Genomic DNA, 21,131 nt, shown 5'->3' on the forward strand with positions numbered 1-21,131 from the left:
CTCCCTCTTTCCTGTTCTCCCTCGGACAGAATCAGTTTCCTCCTCCCCAACCTCCCTCCCTGCCCACTATTTTGATGATTTCATCTTGCAGCCCAGACAATAACCAGGAGCTGATTATCCACTGTTTTGCACCTTGTAATCTGTATCAGTTTGCTCTTTGCTCCTGTTTTCCTGATTTTCTTCACACCCCTGGGGATTAACATAGGCTTTTAAATAAAAGTGTAGATTCTGGAGCACAATTCTGCTGTGAGGAGTAGATTCTGCAGCTGCAAAATAGTGGAAGAAGAAATGGAACCCTTTCTATAAGTACAAAGTATTTTTACTTCAAACTTTCCTCATAATCTTTTCTATGTGATTACACATCTAGTTTCTATGGTTGTAAACTGTATTAGCAATACTTTTCTTACATTTTTTCCAGGTACCAGACAGTTTGCTAGCCTGGGAGAGTGGGAACAGGGGACATAAGAGAGAGGAAGAGTAAGGGGGCAAAATACCTTCCTAAAAGACGTCCATGCTTCTTATTCCATGACTGTGTAATGTTTGGCGTTATGCCTCCACTGTGAGAATCTGCCCAGACATAGAACCAAAATCAGAAGCAATCAACTGCTCACAAATTCATGAACCAAAATTTTAAATCAGATATAAAACAAGAGAGAGAATAATTATGAAGGTAGTAAATGACAAGTTGAACAAGAAGTGTCAGTAATCCACGGGGAAAGAATAAAATCATAATTTTAGGGTAGATTGTGGCGGTTCAATGATGAGACAGAACACAGGTTTATCCAAGCAAGCAAGCTGGTTAGCTGAAAAGGGCTGCTCCCTGTCAGCTTTCCACCTTCCCTTTTATTATATTTCTCCCCCCTGCGCATTACCTACTTCCACCGCAAAAAGACACAACAAAGGAATACATGACTTTGATTAATATTCTTATTTTCCAGCCTCTATCTACTACAATCCTAATTCTCAGGCCTTGAGGCCAGGCCAAGGAAGCTTCCCACGATTACTGTCCTTTAATTAACTTCCCAGGGTTCATATCTGGTCCTCGTCCTTGGATGGAGCAATGTGTTGCTCCTACACAACGGTCAGGGTGTGCCCTGACTGTTTCCAGGTGGATGGACTAAACATGAACCCTTCATTCCCCCGATTTTTGTTTAATTATACTCGGCCATCTCATGGTAGCCGTCAATTTGCTTTTGCAAGCAATTTAACTCCCAGACTGACAAGGACATAACTCGGGGAGCTTGCCAGGGCGAATCTCTACAAAGCCTTAGCAAAGAGGGAATACATTATACGCAGCAGCAGCAAAAAATAAGCCCAATGATCACAAACACAGCATAACCGAAAAGTTGTCGCAGCCATCCTAGAGATGGCAGCCAACCTGTAAGCCAATTCCAAAAGCCCTCAAACCCCACATCTTGACGTATGTGTGCCGTAAGATTGGCCATCTCGGCCAGTCTAGATTCTATGGAACGACTGTTATCAGTTAAATTAAAACAACATATATGCCGAAACGTGGAACAGCCTAGGTGATGTTTTAAGAGCAGAAAATCAATGGCTGCTCTGTTATCCAAGATTGCATCCCTTAATTCATGTTGCTCTGCATTAAGTAGGGCAATTGCCTTGGATGTTGTATTAATTGCCTTCGCTGCAAAGCACGCCAGGGCATTTAAGGTTCTGGCTGTATAAGTGGCAAGCCCGGGGACCCCAACAATGGAGGCCGCTAAAGCAGTATACTCAGCGCGACTAAAAAGCTCAACATCTGCAACACAATTATCTGAAAGGGGTACACTTCTTTTACTGTGCCTTTGGCTGGCAAAAGGCAATATAAGCGTCATTCTACTAAGACAGCAAAGGGTGCCATCACTTAAATTTGCAGGAATATAACTAAAGGTGCGTGAGCCACAGGTAAAAAACCACCCTGATGGTAGGATGATATGGCCATAATTGTATGAAACATTTACAGCGTGGGAACAATTTAAGAGGGGTTGAGGAATTTGCCGACAGCCCAAGGGCACCTTTGTACTAGTGCAATTAACCACACGCGCACAGGTGACATTGTTGGCCCCGGCCGGGTACGGTGTGTGGAGGGATATAGCCGTGTGAGGCAAGGTATAGTTGGCCGGGCCCCAATTAGCCATGCCAGAGTACTGGGAAGAGAGATTCGCATAAGCAGCGAGCATCGTCTCATTCCCTATTTCCTCAGGGTGATGACATACTGGTATAAGGCATGTACCTAACAATTCTCCGGCTGCTACAGAATCAGACAAACAAAAGTGGGTAACATTTGCTATTGAAGCCAATCTTTCCCATATGTTATATGTCATTCGGGCCCGTAACGGGGGAAGCGCTCCCGAGCCAACCCCTACAGGAAATAGCAGACACAAAAGGCATACAATCAGCACAGAATTAGCAGTGATTTGGGCGAGAATCGCCACAAACAAAGTCTCAGGAGTCTCTGGCTGTTGATTTGCTGCCAGTCTTCGTTGAGCCGCCGCGACCAATGCTTTTACTGCTCCCCATGTCACGGGCTGGCTTGGGACGCTACGCCTCTTCCGTTTCCGTCCCGCCGTTGTCGACCCGGGAGGCACCACGTTCTCCTCCAAGGTCAGCTGAAACTCCGGTATGGGGTTCGACAGCCCCTGGCGCCATGCCATGCTGTTTCAGTGCCGGTCGCACACACCGGGCTGGAACCCACAACGGTCCTGCAGGGAGAGACACAGCAGCATATCCCCGACCCCAAGTGATTAGAGGTACTGGGCCCAGCCACTGCGGATCGGGCAGCTGACGGTAAAAGACACGCGGTCTTTCCAGTACCTCAGATTTGTGAAAATGGCGATCCGCGGGGGTCTGCTGATCTGCGTTCAGTGTTAAATTATTTAAAGTAAACAAAAGGATATGCATTTGTTGTTGAATGTCTCCTAAGGTTCGGAGACGCAGCTCCCCTTGTTTTAATTGTTTATCAAGCAAGGTTTTGAGCGTGCGATTGGCACGTTCAACAATGGCTTGGCCCGTGGAATTATAAGGGATCCCGTGTTTAAGAAGGACGTTCCATCGGGCGCAAAAAGTGGAGAGGGCTGTGGAGCAGTAAGCTGGGGCATTATCCGTTTTAATTTGGCTTGGGCGACCCATAACAGAAAAACAGGCTAGCAAATGGTGAATAACTTTAGCAGTGGCTTCCCCACGCTGTGGGGTTGCCCACAGAAATCCCGAATAAGTATCAACAGAAACATGTAAAAAGGAATAGGGGCGGAACTGTGGCACATGAGTGACATCCATTTGCCATAGCTGATTTGCTGCAGTACCTCTGGGGTTAACGGCATAAGAAAAAGTAGGAGCAGCAGCGGCACAGTGGGGGCAGGAACGAACAATGGAACGTGCATGATCAGCAGGAATGTGAAACTGCCGGGCCAAAACAGAGGCAGACTGATGGAAAAAGGCATGGCTTTCAATGGGGTCAGAAAAGAGGGAATTTACCTGACCACGTAACGCGCGATCAGCGCGTGCATTGCCCTCAGTGAGTGACCCAGGCAGAGGGGTATGACTGCGAATATGAGCAACAAAATAAGGGAAATTACGAGTGGAAATAAGATATTGCAAAGACAAAAATAGGCGAAGGAGGTCCACATCGACCTGAGGGGTAATGAGGGCAAGGGGTAAATGATCAATCACTTGATAAACATAATGGGTGTCCACAATTAAATTAAAGGGACAATCAGCGAAAAGTTGAAAGGCTAAAATAACAGCAGCCAGTTCTGAACGCTGCGCGGAACGCTGAGGCAGTGTAAAACGAGAACGCCAACGAGGTGGGTCACCTGATTGATAGGTGACGACACCTCGATGTGGAGAGCCATCAGTAAAAAGAGTAACAGCAGAAACAATGGGTTGAGAGCGGCTAAGACGATGAACAATTAGAGGCACCTTTTGTGTAATTACCAACCGAGGATCTTTTGGGGGATTATAAGAAATTTCTCCCACATAATCACAAAGAGCAACCTGCCAAGCCAAGGAGGTGTGGCACAAGGAATCAAATTCACTACGGGACAAGGGGAACACAATATCAACTAAATCAGTGCCAGTAAGTTGCACTGCACGGTGGCGGGCTTTACTAACAAGATCAGACAGGGCATCTAGATATGGGTAAATATTCCGAGGAGGAGTGGAGGAGAGGTACAGCCACTCTATGATAGAGACGGCTGTATTCGTACGGGGTACAAACAGAGCCGCAGTGGGCGTATGAGGGGTGGCAAGAAGAATCAGCCGTAGGGGACGGACCTCAGGGGGTCTGTCCACAAACTGCTGACTTAATGCTGCATTAATTTGTCGAATGCAGGCAATGTGCTCTTTAGTGATGGCAATAACTGCACCCGGTGCTCGGGCTCCACGTAGGAGCTCGAACAACGGCTGCAGCATTGAGGTGGGGAGACGAAAATAGGGCCGAATCCAATTTAAATGACCCAAAATTTGTTGTAATTTAACAAGGGTTAGGGGTTGAGGTAGAGTTAGTGCCGGACGAACCGGAGCAGCATAGGTTTGTAAAACCTTATGGCCGAGGTAGTGGTAGGGATAAGAGCGTTGGATTTTTTCTGGTGCCACCAACAGGCCATTTTGGCCGAGGATTTGAGACAAAGATTCAATCTGTTGTTCCGTGACCTGGGGACCACTAAGCAAAATGTCATCCATATAATGGTAGACCTTTAGCGTAGGGTACCGGGCACGAAAAGGGGTGAGGGCCCGATCCACAAAAAGCTGACACAAGGTTGGACTATTTTGCATTCCCTGGGGTAAGACCTTCCACTGATACCTTTGAGAGGGTTGCTGATTATTATATTGTGGCACCGTGAACGCGAATTTTTCGCGATCTTGTGGGCAAAGGGGGATGGTGAAAAAACAATCTTTTAAATCTAACACACAGAGCTGATCGGTTTGAGGAATTAAATTTGGATTTGGTAATCCATATTGCAAGGGGCCCATAGGTTGGATGCATTTATTTATTTCCCTTAAGTCATGCAACAGCCGCCATGCACCGGATTTTTTCTTAATAACGAACACCGGGGTGTTCCAGGGACTAGTAGAGCTTTCCAAGCGCTGTGCCAGCAAATGCTGCTGCACAAGCGATTGAAGCGCTTTTAGCTTTTCTAGAGGGAGGGGCCACTGGTCAATCCAGATGGGCTCTAAGGATTGCCATACCAAGGGCAATGCGGAGGGCAATGTGGGTGAGGGAGGATTTTGAGCCATCAGATATTAATATCGAGGGTGGTGTCCAGCTTTGTAAGTAAATCACGGCCCCAAATATTGAGGTGGACAGGGAGCACAAAAGGGCGGATAGTAGCAAGGGTACGGCCTCCCGGTGTAGAGACTGTGACCCAAGACAAACTCTGTCGCCCGGGTTTACTACCCCCGATCCCCCACAACTCTTTAGAAGGAACCGTAGGCCAACTAACCGGCCACTCTGGATCACGAATCACCGTAACGTCAGCTCCAGTGTCCACCAGCCCTGTGAAAGGAACATCATTTAAGAGAAGTGTTAACTGAGGTTTCGAGGGGCGGACTGACATTGTCAGAGCAACAAGTGGAGAGGACGTGCTGTGAGACGGCGAGTGAGACAACGTTGATCCAAAGCCGCCTCCGCCCCGAGTTCGATCCTCGGCAGCTGGCACCTGATAGGGGACTAAAATCAATTGTGCAATTGATCGTCCACGCGGGAGTGACTGTGGAAGATGAGTCCACACCTGAACCTTAATAATGCCGGTGTAATCGGCATCAATGACCCCGGGGATGACAAAAAAGCCCTGTTTCCCAGCATGAGAGCGAGGGAGAACGAGACCCACAAAGCCGGCAGGGAGAGGTCCCGTCACCTGGGTAGGTATGGCGCAGACCTCCCCTGGCAGCCGAAAATCAGTGTCCTCCTGCATGATCAAATCAAGCCCTGCACTTCCAGCAGTCGCCGCCCTCATAGAGTCTATGGATTTTAAGGCAGAGGAACGGTTGTCTGAGTGGGAAACACCCCCGTTTGGCCCTGGGTTCGGGGGGGACCCGCCGCGCGGTTTCCCGGCCCGCTACGACACTGATTAGCCCAGTGATAGCCCTTTTGACACTTGGGGCACTTTTTTGAGGGTCGGGCGGGTGCCTTTGATGAGCGGCACTCCCGCTGGAAGTGACCCTCCTTGCCACAGCGGTAACAACGCTTCCCCTCTTTTCCGGTTCTTTTTAGGGCGGCAGCCAGAACTCCAGCTTTATGGGCTTGTGTGCCGATGTTTTGGCACACCCGTAGCATGTCTGAGAGCTCTAAAATGCCAGAGGCTTGCGCCGTCTGGAGAGCGCGGCGGCAATCCTCATTTGCATTTTCAACTGCCATTTTTAACAGGATTTCCTGAGCTGCCGCAGCGTTATCCACCTGTCGGAGGATAGCCTCCTGCAATCTGTTGGTAAAATCCAGAAAGGACTCTGATGCACCCTGACGGATACTAACAAAGCTTTTAGTAGGCTTGCCTGAATCCGGGACCTTCCGGAAAGCATGCTGGGCGCAGGTGGAAATAAGGGGGAAGAGGGCCTGAGGGAGTTGAGTTTGCATCTCAACGGTAGCAAACGGTCCCTCCCCTGCCAAGTGCTCAAAAATAATACCTTCCGCTCTATGAATCTGGGCCTGGCGTTCCGCCTCCTGCCGATACTCACTAATCCAAATAACATATTGACTGGGTGACAGCATCATGCGCAACAGCGCCTTCCAATCTTCAGGGATCAGGGAGTATCCACTACCTAGCCCTTCAATGAGACCACGCACAAACGTGCTAGTCAGACCGAACTCGCGAATTGCTTTCTTTACCTCTCTAATCACGGAGTAAGGCAAACTGACCCAGGTTCCAACCGGGTTGCCCTGGTCATCGTTTTGCCAGGTCACCGGACAAACCGAGACCAGCTCAGCCAGGTCCTCTGCTGTAAGATCTGAGCGAGCCTTCGCTGCGTGCACCATTTGTTGCACCAGCGAAAGCCTCTGAGCAGATGCAGACGACCCCCTGGGGGGCCCCGAAGCATGGGGTTTCAGGGGGGGATGGTAATCACAGACCGGCTCTGGCGGGGAAGGTAAGGGAGGCGGTGGTAATAAAGGCACTGGGGGCGAAGCAGGGAGAGGGATGGCTGCAGGAGCCGACGGCGGTGGCGAAATCGGCAGCCCCTCTGTTGGTGCGGGAGAGGGTTCTTCCGAAGCGACACACTGTGTTGCATCGGTAGGAGGGGGGGTGGCTGCAGGAGCCGACGGGCGTGGTGAGATCACCAGCCTCGTGAGGGAGGGCCTGTCCGAGGCAACACGCTGTATCGCATCGCGGCAGAGGTGCCAGGCATGTAAAGCCTGCACGGGCGCCCGAGGCTCTTCATGCAATGTCTGGCCCAACCGCTCCCAGTCCGCTAGCTTAAGGGTTCCGGCTTCAGGGTACCACGGGCACTGGGCACTCACCTCCTGTAGCAGGAGAGTGAGTTCTCGAGCGGGGCAGTCATGCTGAGCCTTACGCAGCAGATACTGTAGCTCATTGCGGTGTTGCACTTGCAAAGCAGAGAGGGAGCTTCCCATACTTACCACAATGAAAAATACTCACCGGGATCCGCGAAGCGGATGAGTGACGCGTCTGAAACCCTTGCCGGGCGAGGTGAGTGCTGAGGGCCCCACGTTGGGCGCCAGTTGTGGCGGTTCAATGATGAGACAGAACACAGGTTTATCCAAGCAAGCAAGCTGGTTAGCTGAAAAGGGCTGCTCCCTGTCAGCTTTCCACCTTCCCTTTTATTATATTTCTCCCCCCTGCGCATTACCTACTTCCACCGCAAAAAGACACAACAAAGGAATACATGACTTTGATTAATATTCTTATTTTCCAGCCTCTATCTACTACAATCCTAATTCTCAGGCCTTGAGGCCAGGCCAAGGAAGCTTCCCACGATTACTGTCCTTTAATTAACTTCTCAGGGTTCATATCTGGTCCTCGTCCTTGGATGGAGCAATGTGTTGCTCCTACACAACGGTCAGGGTGTGCCCTGACTGTTTCCAGGTGGATGGACTAAACATGAACCCTTCAGTAGATAAAGCTTTTGGGATGTTTTTCCAGCTAAACATTTATTAGATTCCAGCTTTTAATACCCTACTGTTATCATACTGTTTCCCAAACTCTTTGTCAATTACATTCTTTCCTTCCTATGTGAACACATTTTAAATAGAAAAGCAGTAGATTATTTATTTATTTTTTGCAAAGACAAGAGATGTCAATAAGTACAGTCATCTGGTTTTATCATTTGAAATCACTGTAGCATTTCAGATTTTCAAGAAAAATAGATAACCCCTTTTCATTTCAAGGACTGTGTGTTGATGAGTTTGAGAAACAAAATCAATAACCCTTCAAAATGTTTCCATTTACTCTCCTGTACAATAGTTACAGTATTGGTAGCAAGAAACTTGCAAGTTGAAAAAAAAAATCTACTTCAAACGTTTGAACATGAGTGTTTTGGGGTTTTTTTGCACAGAACTTTAGTGTTTTCAGAGTCTGCTCTTCTTTGAACAAGACTGGCTCTGACCTTGAATATTTAAATAACAAAAAAAAACATATTTTTTGCAAGCTTTGCACTTTATTGTTGAAATTATGATCCAGAAGATTTTTAAATATACAGCCCTATATAGCTGCATGGTAAGTAGTATGATATAATGTTCCAGGGATTGAAGTCTGCCACCCTTAATCAATTAAAGGAACATTGTTCAATCATTATTCTCCCCAGTGTTCATAAGTTATAGGGCATATACAGCTATTAGTGCAATGTCATGCAAGGATGTCTCAGTACATAAAAAGTTCACAAAGACTTTGGGTGAAATTTTAAAAAGCTTGACTTAAATTTACATTAATTTAACAGCTGAAGTGGGGACTGGTGCTTGCTAGGGCATCTCTGAGAACCAAACCTAAATCTAAACATGGCAGAATCCAGTCCTTTCCCCTTTAATTTTCTTTACTTTTTGTCTCACGCCAGATGCCTCTTTTTTCTACTCCAACTGTTTGATCTCCCTGTATTCTAGAGCCTTATAGGCCAGGTTCATTAATATTCATCAGTTCAGCTTTTACAAAATCTACTCAAGTTCAGTGGGAACCATAACAGATCATTTAGGGCTGTACCACCAGAGGCTAATAGTATCATGTACCTTCACATGTTTCATTCAAAATTTGGAAACAAATATTAAATAAAAACCGCTTTTCACTCAGACAACAAATCTTCATAAGCCTTCATCACTAAAGCACTGAAGTTTCTTTGAGCTTAGCAGTTTGCACAAAGATTAATTGGTTTTTAAAAGGCACTTTAGCGGGAACCTCACAAGTCTTAAGTTCCTACCTTAATGTATCCATAGACCTGCCAAGTGCCATTCAGTTCAAATAAAATCTCAGACATGTGTGTGTGAGAGAGAGAGACTCTCTTTTTAGGAAATACCCTTTGGCCTACCAGAAGGAGCACTGAACTGGGGAGCCACATGCCCATAAATTCTAGTCGTCCCTTTGCTACTGTGTGCTACTAATATTTCTGTACAGTTCTCATAATTTATTACTAAGGCCTCTTATCCCTTTCTCAGCAGGCAGCCAACTATATTTTCCCTTTCCCTTTATCAATAAGGTAACAGAGAACTTATACAAGCTGTCACTAAGGCAGGGCAGGAAACTAGAACCCAGTTCCCTAATACATGACAGAATAAAGTCTCACCCACTCAACCTACATTACCTTTCGAGATGAGAATGTATGGGCTTAACTATAACCACTGTGCTGTTCATTAGAAAATACTCTGCTCCCAGAGCCAAGAATAGAACCCACAGATCCTGACACCCAACAGTCCAGTGCTACATCACACATAGTTATGTAAGCCACTGTGTTTGCTACATCACAAATGGTTATATAAGCATGACAATGTGTGTTTGTGTGTGTATATCATGCTAGATGTTGGTCCTTGTGACAGGGTGCTGGCCAGGAAATCCTGAGTCAGACCTCTGTCACGCAAGCTTCAATCAGGAAAGGGGAATTGGAGCTGGCTGAGGAAGCCCAGGCCTAAGCGGCAAAAGGGCAACAGCTGCCGGCCTCTTTAGCCGGGGCTACATAAAGTCTGGCAGGGAGGAAGCCAGGGAGAGCAAAGGGAGGAGCCAGGGAGTTAGAGACTGTTCTCTCCTACTGCAGAAACTAGTAGTCCCTGAGGCTGTAAGCCTGATGCTGTCTGTAACTACAAGGTGGTGGGAACTTGTACTGTAAATAAAGAGCATGAGTGATTACACCAAAACAGAGGTCTCAGGCTGGTTTGTTGGCGCAGAAATGGCAGAAGATAGAGGGGCCCACCTGTGCCCAGTCCTCAAACAGGAAAACAACCTACTTCTCCTAAAAATTATGTCTTTAGCTCAAGTGGAAGAGATCTGTGCTATGGATCTGAAAGCTCTTGGTTCAATCATTGATCACGACTCACACAGAAAAGAATTTGAGTGTGATAATGTTGTTAAATATCATTATAATGCATATGCAAGCAAAGGCAATTTACGGTTAGCAGTAACCTTAATTTTGCCATTTCCTATTCTTTAGCACTTAAATTTGCAACCTGGACTTTATTTTAACATAGGGTTTTTTTTTTTTTTTTTATGTTTGATATATAATTGCAGTTTACTCACGTGACTAACTCAACAAAATTAATTGCAATTAAAAAAATTAATTGCAATTTTAATCATACCATTAAACAACAGAATACCAATTGAAATTTATTAAATATTTTTGGATATTTTTCTACACTTTCAAATATATTGATTTCAATTATAAACACAGAACACAAAGTGTACAGTGCTCATTTAATATTTTTATTACAAATATTTGCACTGTAAAAATGATAAACAAAAGAAAGTATTTTTCAATTCACCTCATACAAGTAGCATAGCGCAATCTTTAAATAAATCTTTAAATAAATAGTATTCTATTCTTAACAGTACAATTAATTGTGATTAATTTTTTTAATTGCTCAACAGCCCTAATATTTTATAAATCAAAGACTGACCACTGGGTGATGATCATTACATTACTTTATGTGGAGGGTATCATACAGTCTGTTTTGCCATTATTCAGGCACATAGCTGGTGTTCTGTGATTTTTTTCTACAACAAGGAACTAAGCTTGATATATATACAATATCGCCCATCTTAAGTTATTGTGAGAATCCAGGAATATTTATAATAGATTTAATGTTCTTAAATCTGAAAACACTGAGTAAATTCTGAAGTCAATGGATATATTTAGAAGTGTATTTTGATTTTGTTTAACCTTTATTTTATTGTGTTTTTATTGAGTTCCGTTAACAGGAACTGTCCCTTTAAGAGCAGAGTGGACATTTGATTGTATTTTCCGGATGCAATGCACAGGAGATGACTCCTGTGTGTCCACCATTGTAAGCTCTAGAAAGGTCAGAACTTGATTCAATAGACTTATTTTTCAAGAAAGCAATCCTTATTCTTGAAAGAGTAACATTAGTGTTTATTAGGGAATTGGGTGCCTTATGCATTGCTAATGAGCCATAGAGCCATTTAGCCCTGGTCTACACTAGGACTTTAGGTCGAATTTAGCAGCATTAAATCGATGTAAACCTGCACTCATCCACACGATGAAGCCCTTTTTTCGACTTAAAGGGCTCTTACAATCAATTTCCTTACTCCACTCCTGACAAGTGGATTAGCGCTTAAATCGGCCTTGCCGGGTCGAATTTGGGGTACTGTGGATACAATTCGACGGTATTGGCCTCCAGGAGCTATCCCAGAGTGCTCCATTGTGACTGCTCTGGACAGCACTCTCAACTCAGATGCACTGGCCAGGTAGACAGGAGAAGAACCGCGAACTTTTGAATCTCATTTCCGGAGACTGCGGGAACTGTGGGATAGCTACCCACAGTGCAACACTCCGGAAGTCGACGCTTGCCTCGGTACTGTGGAAGCACTCCGAGTTAATGCACTTAATGCACTTAGAGCATTTTGTGTGGGGACACACACACTCGAATATATAAAAACGATTTCTAAAAAACCGACTTCTATAAATTCGACCTAATTTCGTATTGTAGACATACCCTTAGATTTACCTTTGGATAATCAGTTTGATTCAGCTCAGTTTAGCGGGGATAAAAAAGTTGTTCCCATCTAATGGATGTTTGGTAGCCCTCATGTGGGATAAATTTAGCAGATATAATTTCCAGCACAAACACTATTATAACTAAGCAAATATATTTTTCAGTTCCCTAGTAATTCTTGGGGGGGGGGGGGAAAATCAAGAAAAACATTTTTGAGTTGAACTGAAAATGCATTTTTTTCCAAATTTTTAGTGAATCAGAAAGTTGAAAATGTTTTTGTATCAATTGAAATGTTTCATTTGAAACTAATGATGTAATTTCCATTTTGGACTGATTATTTTTTTTAATGTTTGAAATTACTTTTCATTTAAAAATTTCCTTTAGTTTTATTTCTAAACTCAAAAATCAAAATGTTTCTTTTGGAGCTGTCAGAACAATATGGTTTGATTCTGTTTGTTTGTTTGTCTTTTTTCCTAACTGAAACAATTCAGCAAAATTGACAAGAATTCACGCAAAATTTCATTGCTGCCAAATCTGCATTTTTCACCCAAAAAGAAGAGTGCACAAATTTTTGCCCACCTGTAGTCTCTGCACCTTACTTTGCACTAATTAGAAGGCTTACCAGGTAGGCCAAGTACTTCATGCTCCATGGAAACTTCATTAGCCCTGTTACTTCCCCAGCTAAAGGTCAAGGCATCCTAGCCAGGCAGACTGTATATGGGAAATTGGCCCTACTTCTGTCCTGTAACTAAACAGAAGATTTTAATCACAAGAGTTGTTAAGTCAATACCTTTCACCAACACTGAATCTACACCTTTTTGTAATTTGAAGTCTATAGTTATTTCCAATTTATTTGCTTATGCAAATTAACTCATTAAATAATTTGTACAAAATATCTGCTATGTTGCTGTACAAACCCTGGCAGCTGTGCTCTGAGCCCTGTGGGCTAGTGGTTGTCCAGAATGGAGTTGTTAATATCCAGTCACAGAAAGCATCGGAACCAACTTTGTTTATTTTTCATATTGTTTATACATATTTGTACACTTATTTCTTTGCTGCAGGTGCCCCTTTACACATTTTTAAAAAGCACAGGCTACTCCAGAAATCCCACTTCAATTAACAGGTATAATAATTCAGCAGCCTAAAACTTGTTTCAAATCTTTATGATCTCCCACTAGAGGCTTCCCAATGATCCAGTCCTTCACAGCTAGGGAAAACAAATGGGTTTAGCAATGTGCCTTGAAGTCTGATGGATTAGGACTTGTTCAGATCAAGGAAAAGTGAATGCCAAAGCTGATGTAGAATACCTATTCTATCTAGAGTCTTATACCACCCTTGTCACCATTGTATCTGAGTACTGTCCAGTAGAGTATTAAGTGATGTGACCAACACCTGTTATTTGTAGTGCATTTTCTCTCTCATCTTGCCAATGCCCCCTCTCACTCTTATAAAAGAGGGACTTCAGCTCAGGAGCCACCCTCCCCACACCGCACAACCGTTTAAACAGTAACAAGTGTCCCATTCAGTATGCCATGCATTTGTTCTGCTTTTTTCCATTTCTTTTGCCCTTGTCACCCATATTGTTTTTATGTTTTTCAGTAATTGTTCAAATTGAAATGCGGTGTGATAAAGTGTCATTTTGGGACAGACTTTCACAAGAACATACCCATGGTTTGCACACGTGCAAACTCTTATGCACAAGCACCCATATCTAGATGTGTGAACAAACTAAAGGGTGCACATGGACGTAGAGTTTATATGCCCAGTAATTTAAGGTTGCACAAAAATTCATGTGTATTTTTCCTAATCTGGGTTTAATATTTCAGAAACCAAAGACTGACCACTGGCAATGATCATTACATTATGTTTATGTGCATTGTATTATACAGTATGCTTTACCATTATTCAGGTATATAACTGGTGTTCTGTGATTTTTCTACAACAAGGCACTTGGCTTGACTAACTGGTGAATTCTCTATCCAGGTCAATCAATTTGTGATAATCCCTCTGTTGAGATGAAACCAATATTTTATCTACCAATTTTATCTTTTTTCAGAACATGAAAAAAGTCAGAGTAAAAGACTATAAAAGAGCAAGGCTGCTTCAAGATGGTGATCATAAGATAATCACACTCTAGGGGGTTGAGATTCTTGAATTCACTTCACAGTTCCTGAGCTATAACTTCTACAGCAGTAATTATTTTGTGATAATTAGATCCCAACAAGACTTATTCCTTAAATGTTTGCAATATCTAAACATGCCAAATCATAACCCAGTTAGTATCTTATTCACAGAATGTTAACATCTGTCCCAATATTTTCTGGCTCAAGTGCACTAAATTCAATCTTTTGTGATTTATTACTGGCTCAGACAATACAAAAGACCAAGAATTGTTTTACAATTCCTACATACAGTTGGAAAAAGAAAAGGAGTACCTGTGGCACCTTAGAGACTAACCAATTTATCTGAGCATAAGCTTTCGTTAAAAATCTGTAGCTCACGAAAGCTTATGCTCATATAAATTTGTTAGTCTTTAAGGTGCCACAAGTCCTCCTTTTCTTTTTGCGAATACAGACTAACACGGCTGCTACTCTGAAACAGTTGGAAAAGCTCCCCTATGTGCCCCCTGAAGTTACAATGGATATTGTTTTTCACATCCTGGGCTAAGCTTGTATGTAGTGATGTGTAACACATAGTAAAAGGGACCGACATAGTGAAGACTGGATCAATGCTAACATTTTCACTGTCTCTGGTTTCTCCCTATGCTCTCCCATGCTCTTTGGTATTGTTAGAACACCACCTATATTGAAAGGCAGCAGCTGCACCTGTATTTTGCAAAACAGAAATTATTTAAATGACAATCATTCATAAATACTGAAGCAAATGAATACCTAAAGATAACATTCTTCAATTTACCTTGGCTACAGGCAACATTTTCTCCCTGAGTCTAACATCTAACTTCCCATAATGATAGATAATACCTCTCTCTCCTGTAATATAAAGACAGCAACCCTGACCTCAACTCAGGATGTGGTACCATTAGTCTTCCTCAAAGTACTTCTCCTGGCAAGAGCCAAACCTCTGAAGAGTCTTTCAATAAACAACTCTTGTTCAGTTGACATATTAGACACAGATATTTAGTGTACAAGCCTCATCAATGTCTCTACAAGCATATTAGGAGGTAAGCTATTGCCAGTGTGATAGTGTACTAACATGCCCATAGTGTACAACAAGAACTGTGCAAATAAAGAGTTTTTATGGTTTATTGGTCATTGTAAAAAAAGTTTGAGTCAAACTGAAAATGATTTTTTTTATTTTGGGCTAATTGAAATGTTGAAAAAATTAATTTAAGGTGAAATGAAATGTTTTGTTTCAATGTTGATCACTTTAAACGTTTTTTTTTAAATAAAATTAAAGAAAAAATTGAAGGGAAAAGTTAATTCTAACTGAAAAATTGAAACATTTCAATTTTTCTGAAGGTGTGAGGTTATTTTTAACCAAAACAATTTAGCAAAACTGACATGATTTGTAAAACATTGCCGTGTCACAGAATCTAATCCTTTCACTGAAAAAGAATTTTGGCCCCCCAATTTTTCCCTTGCCTCTTTTACTGCCACCTGTTAAATTAAGAACACTGCACTGTCATTGCTCCACAATCCTCTCTCTGCACAGACCCATGTGCACTACACACACAAATAGAGATAACAGAAGAGGATTTAAACAGCATAATCCTGATGGCATCAGTGGAAGCATCCATACAACTGCCAAATACCATTGTTATTATTGGGCGCAGAGAATACACTTGTGTTTGTAATGCAAAATATACTTTGCAAAAATCTTATATTGCAGCTTATAATACACCAACCAGCGAAGGCTTTCTTGAAACCCACACTGAAGACTTCCTGCAGTAGGCCTTTTATTTTAAGGAACTGCTTCAAGTACCCAGAGTGGTTCTTTACTTTAAAGCAACAGGAGTTTGTTTGAATTTAAGTTACATAACACAGAAACCAGAGCCTGCTGTATTCAGTGGCCTGCTGCTATCTGACCTAGAGCCTGTAGTCCAGAACCCTGCCTTCTAAAATGGAGGATGACTCTTGGTCTCTGCAGTCAGATGCTATATCTTTACATAACATAACAAGTTTGTTTTGCCCTTGATGTCAGTAAGAACTTCTCCATTCACGTAAATGAGAGCAGGATCAGACCCTTGTTGACCAGGAAATCAGGAGTTGCCTATGTGCACTGGAGTTTGCATGTGCCCAAGAAATCTTGCATTCCTTCTTTTGTTACAAACATCCTTGCTTCTGGCCAATGATTATATTCCTTATGGATTCATCCTCAAATGGCCACTTTCTGAACAAGAAGGCAAAACTCCAAAATAAGTGTTTTGGGGGAAGTTAGGTGAGAGGGAGGATTTGCCATCTTATTCCATTCATTCTCCGAGGCAGATGGTCTTACTGAGTAAAGGATAGGGTCAATATATAGGAAAGTCATTGTATATCATAAATCATTTTTACTAGTGGTTTGAAAGAACAAGTTGAAGAATATGAATCTAACAAGATGTACTGAGTCTTTAAATCTTCTCATTTGAAGACAGCAACAAAATAATGTAGTTTTCTTTCTTTTTTTTTTTTTAGTAGTAGGTTTTAAATATATATGATTTAACTATAGCAAGCATAATGGGAAGCTTTCTTATCTTTGAAAATCTGTTTGCATTCCAGATGCTTCCTTTTGAAAACAAGCACTGTTCTATAAATGGCAGATGATCACTATTCAATTCTTTGCGAAAGAAATTTCCATGTAGCTCAGTTATGTGCGCTGAAATAGTGCCAAAGGAGTTCACTATTCATAGACCAACAACCTCCTTCCTCAATCTGAGATCTTCATTTCTGTTCCCCAACATTTTTTTTTCTTAACCCCTTAACTGCAGGCTGACTTATGCATTTTTCCCATCTGCCTCAGCTAACCTGAAAGTTCAATTCGTAGTTGAAACCTAAATGCAGATAACAAGACATTTTCATCATGACATGAAGTAATTACATACTGTACCTGCATAAAAGCTACATACATCTGTACATTTAATGTAGTATTTTGCTTCAGTGGAAGCTCTGGGTGGCCAACCCCTCTGAAAATCAGGCCACTTCCTTAGACACCTATTTCAGTGCTGGGATGCCTTACTTTAAACTCTCAAATTTGAAAATGTTCATCTTAACCTCACTTGTATTTAGCTACCTGTCTGCAAAATGGGCACACTCCTCCCCCTTGGCAAAGTAGTTTGAAATCTACATCTCAAAAGCAGATTTCAGAGTAGCAGCCGTGTTAGTCTGTATCCACAAAAAGAACAAGAGTACTTGTGGCACCTTAGAGACTAACAAATTTATTTGAGCATAAGCTTTCATGGGCTACAGCCCACTTCAGCAGATGCATAGAATGGAACATATAAGAAGAAGATATATATATATATATACACATACAGAGACGTAGCCATACCAACTGTAAGAGGCTAATTAATTAAGATGACCTATTATCAGCAGGAGAAAAAAAAAACTTTTGTAGTGATAATCAAGATGGCCCATTTAGACAGTTGACAAGAAGGTGTGAGGATACTTAACATGGGGAAATAGATTCAATATGTGTAATGACCCAGCCACTCCCAGTCTCTATTCAAACCCAAGTTAATGGTATCTAGTTTGCATATTAATTCAAATATGAAATTTAATCTATTTTGTTCAAATAAATTTGTTAGTCTCTAAGGTGCCACAAGTACTCCTGTTTTATCTCAAAAGCAGTATTGTAACGTTCCTTTTCCATCCAACCAAATGGTATCATGTCTTTCTGCATGAATTCTAGCTTGCTTATTGACTCCCAAAAGCACTGTAAGCTGAAAATGTTCTCAGATGCTGGATGACATCCAATCTGTACACATCCTGTAAAAATTGGAAGCACCATGCATGAAACACCTTTAATTAAGCATCATCAGATTCTTGTTTGTGATCTTTAATAATTCAGCATGTCAAGAAGGGTTAACTGAACTTCCTCCCATCCCTACTATAGTCTATGTTCTGGTGGTGTCAACTTCACTATAACAGTTATCAATGAAATATGCATAAAGATCTCCTTGCTGGTAGCTCCATACAGCTTCGCCTTTAGTTATCATTCCAACCATCAGACAAAAAAAAAGGCAATTGGAGATTTTGAAATCAGGCATAATCCTTAGGTCAGAGAAAAATCCATATAGCAGTGAGAGAAAAGTTACCTGAGCAGCCTTCTGGTTTTAATAAGAACCCTAAGACACATTTATAGAAGAAAAATGCAAACTCAAAATAGCCAAAGATTTCAGGCAAATGAGTACAGTTGGCTACCTTAAAGTGGCAGCTAAAATTCCATAATATACCCATGTTGCAGGAGGATAGAATAAAACTAGAAAGAACTAGTAAATCGTTTTAAAGATACTGGCAAAAAATCCCATATCAGTTAACATATGTTTTCCTGGTTCCTAAGACTCTAAAGGAGTATGACTGCACTGCAGCTAAAGCGAGGAGGATGTTGTCCAGGCTTGCTGGAGGAAGACAGTAGTGCTTTATTCGGGGGCAGGGAGGGGAACAAGATCAAACTGCTGCAAAAAGTCGGGTGTTGGTCAGCTTTGCAGCACTGATTAACCCCCTGGGAATGTAACAACAGAATGCTTTAAAGGTGCAAGCCCTGGTGTTTGAACCTGCTGTGGGCATTGCACTAGTCAGTCCTATTTAGGGGGGTTGGGAAGGAATTTTTCCCTCATCACCATATTGACTTTGGTGGAGTGGGTTTTTTTCACCTTCCCCACAGTGGGTGCCAGGGAAGACCTATTATGGTGGGCACAAAAGGTGGTAGGATATATGTCGCAACTTATTTTGCAAGTGTGGGGCAGATGTCTTGTGCAGATACTCCATAGGGAAGGCAACCAGTGACCAGATAAATGGCCTAGTAAAGGTCTTAAAAAGGAGATGCTGGTTAAAGGAACAGAATGGTGTGGGGTTTGGGGCTCCTATGCTTGGAACGGCAGGGAGCCAACCCCCATTTTTATAGCCCATCTTATCCCTCCTAGGAGATGGGGTGGATGGTAAGGTCCCAGCAATGGATTTGCTGGAGGGACTTGGATGGAAAAAGAAGGGCAGCTGGTAAAAGCCCCCTGGGTAATTACGGAATAAACATGGGGTTACCTGCCCTGTACACTTTTATCTGCTGGGTAGTCCCAGACATCTAATAATAAGTTGCAGCTTGATTAAATCCAAATCAAGTGTCTCCTGTCCTTCTTTCGGTATAGCCGGACAACATTGCTGATGAGAAACCTCTTAAATTCAAATATGTAAATGTTCAATATTCCAGAGTGTAAACTCCCTAGGGGTGTTTATAAATATACCACAGGAACTGGGGGAAATTCTAACCGATCATATATTCAGGGTATGCCATCAGATCACCACAACCCTAAGTTCGGAGGGATTCCTCCTGAGCCAGCATGGAAGTTCTTTCACCGTCAATTGCATTGGTTAGGGCAGTAAACTCAATTCCTTTCAAGACCCATGTGAGGTCGTGGCACTACTTGGTCTATCTTCCTAACCAGTGGGTAGAGCCTCTCATCTCCTGGTGGTAGCTGGGCAAAGGCTCCAATCTCAGTACTATGGAGACTTTGTGCCACACCTCTCAGAAGCATAGTACAGAGTTCACAGCCTAGAAAAGAGGGTCTAAGGGAGCTGTAAGCCACCTTTGAAACCTCCTGATTCTGAGCAGAACTTGGGGAGGTATCCACAAGATTCCATACGTAGCCCAACAGGGTTGAGTTCCAGCTGATTCTGAGGGGCAGCACTGCCTGGATTCACAATTCCCACAGCATTATGTGCTGAGGCCCTGACTCCTCCTATGTACAACACATGTCACAATATAGTTCCCCCACCAGGGGGTCCCCTGGGTAAACACCAGCATCATATATTGCTAATGGTTTTGTATGTATTGGAAAGGATCTCAGGAAGGATTAAAGGTATGAGTGTGGAGCAAAAGGTTTCTTTGCAGGTGGCAAAAGGCCAAAGGGGGAGGAAAGGAGAAAGGAACGGGTTAACTTGATGTTCCAGCTAAACCCAAAGCTAAGGAGCTGACTCCAGCCCAAGGCCATTGCACACTCTGCTACCTGCCAAGAAAGATGGGGAGAGTCCAACCCTCCCCCCACCCCCGACCAGCCGTGAGAAAGGAGAGTTGCTGAACAAAATTGCAGGGGCTGCGAAAAGAGTGAAAAGACGAAGGTCAGTGAGTGAAAAACAACTGTCTCATGGCCCTGAAGCTGGTATGTTTTGGGAAAGCTGAGGAAGCTGCGAAAAGCCAGTTCGGACTGATACAAAAAGCACGAGGGACAAAGGCCCATGAACGGAACCCCCCCATCCCCACCTCCAAAGAACCAAGGGCTTAAGAATCCTCCCAAGAGCCATGGCAGGTCGGAGATCAACAGCGGACTCTGGACGACCCGTGCACGGGACAAGAACTCCTGTCCACCCTTCCCCCTCTTCTTCTTATGTTACACCTAGGCTTGGCCAGCCACAGGTAGTGCAGGTGTGAGTATGAAAGTGGGTTAGGGCTTGGGGACCTAACGCTTTCTTCCTTCCTCTGAGTGATGTGCGGAACCCCCAGCACTCTAGCTGTTATTTTATTATTTTATCAATAAAGCTTTAAAACTCAGTTACTTGGTGTGCTCTGTTATCGCCTCCCATAACGATCCTGCTGCCTCAGCTTGATCACCTGATGCCTCAGGCAGATTGGTAACAGAAATCTGTCACACACACTCCGCTGGCTCAGGACCCTACTCTGGATATTTCCCCTACACTTGAGCTAGGGGCAACCATAAACTGTTTTGAGCAAAACCTGCACTAGGAGGAATTCTCCTTTGTCCAGGTCCAGGGCTCTAATGGAGTTTTTACACTGCTGTAATAGTGTAAAAGGGCCGTTCCATAGGAGAGAATCCCTCCCACCATCTTCACCTTTTGTTAGGACCTTTCCCCCATTCCACTTCTTA

Source organism: Natator depressus, chromosome 8 (genome assembly GCF_965152275.1).
Source record: "Natator depressus isolate rNatDep1 chromosome 8, rNatDep2.hap1, whole genome shotgun sequence".
NCBI lineage: Eukaryota > Metazoa > Chordata > Testudines > Cheloniidae > Natator > Natator depressus.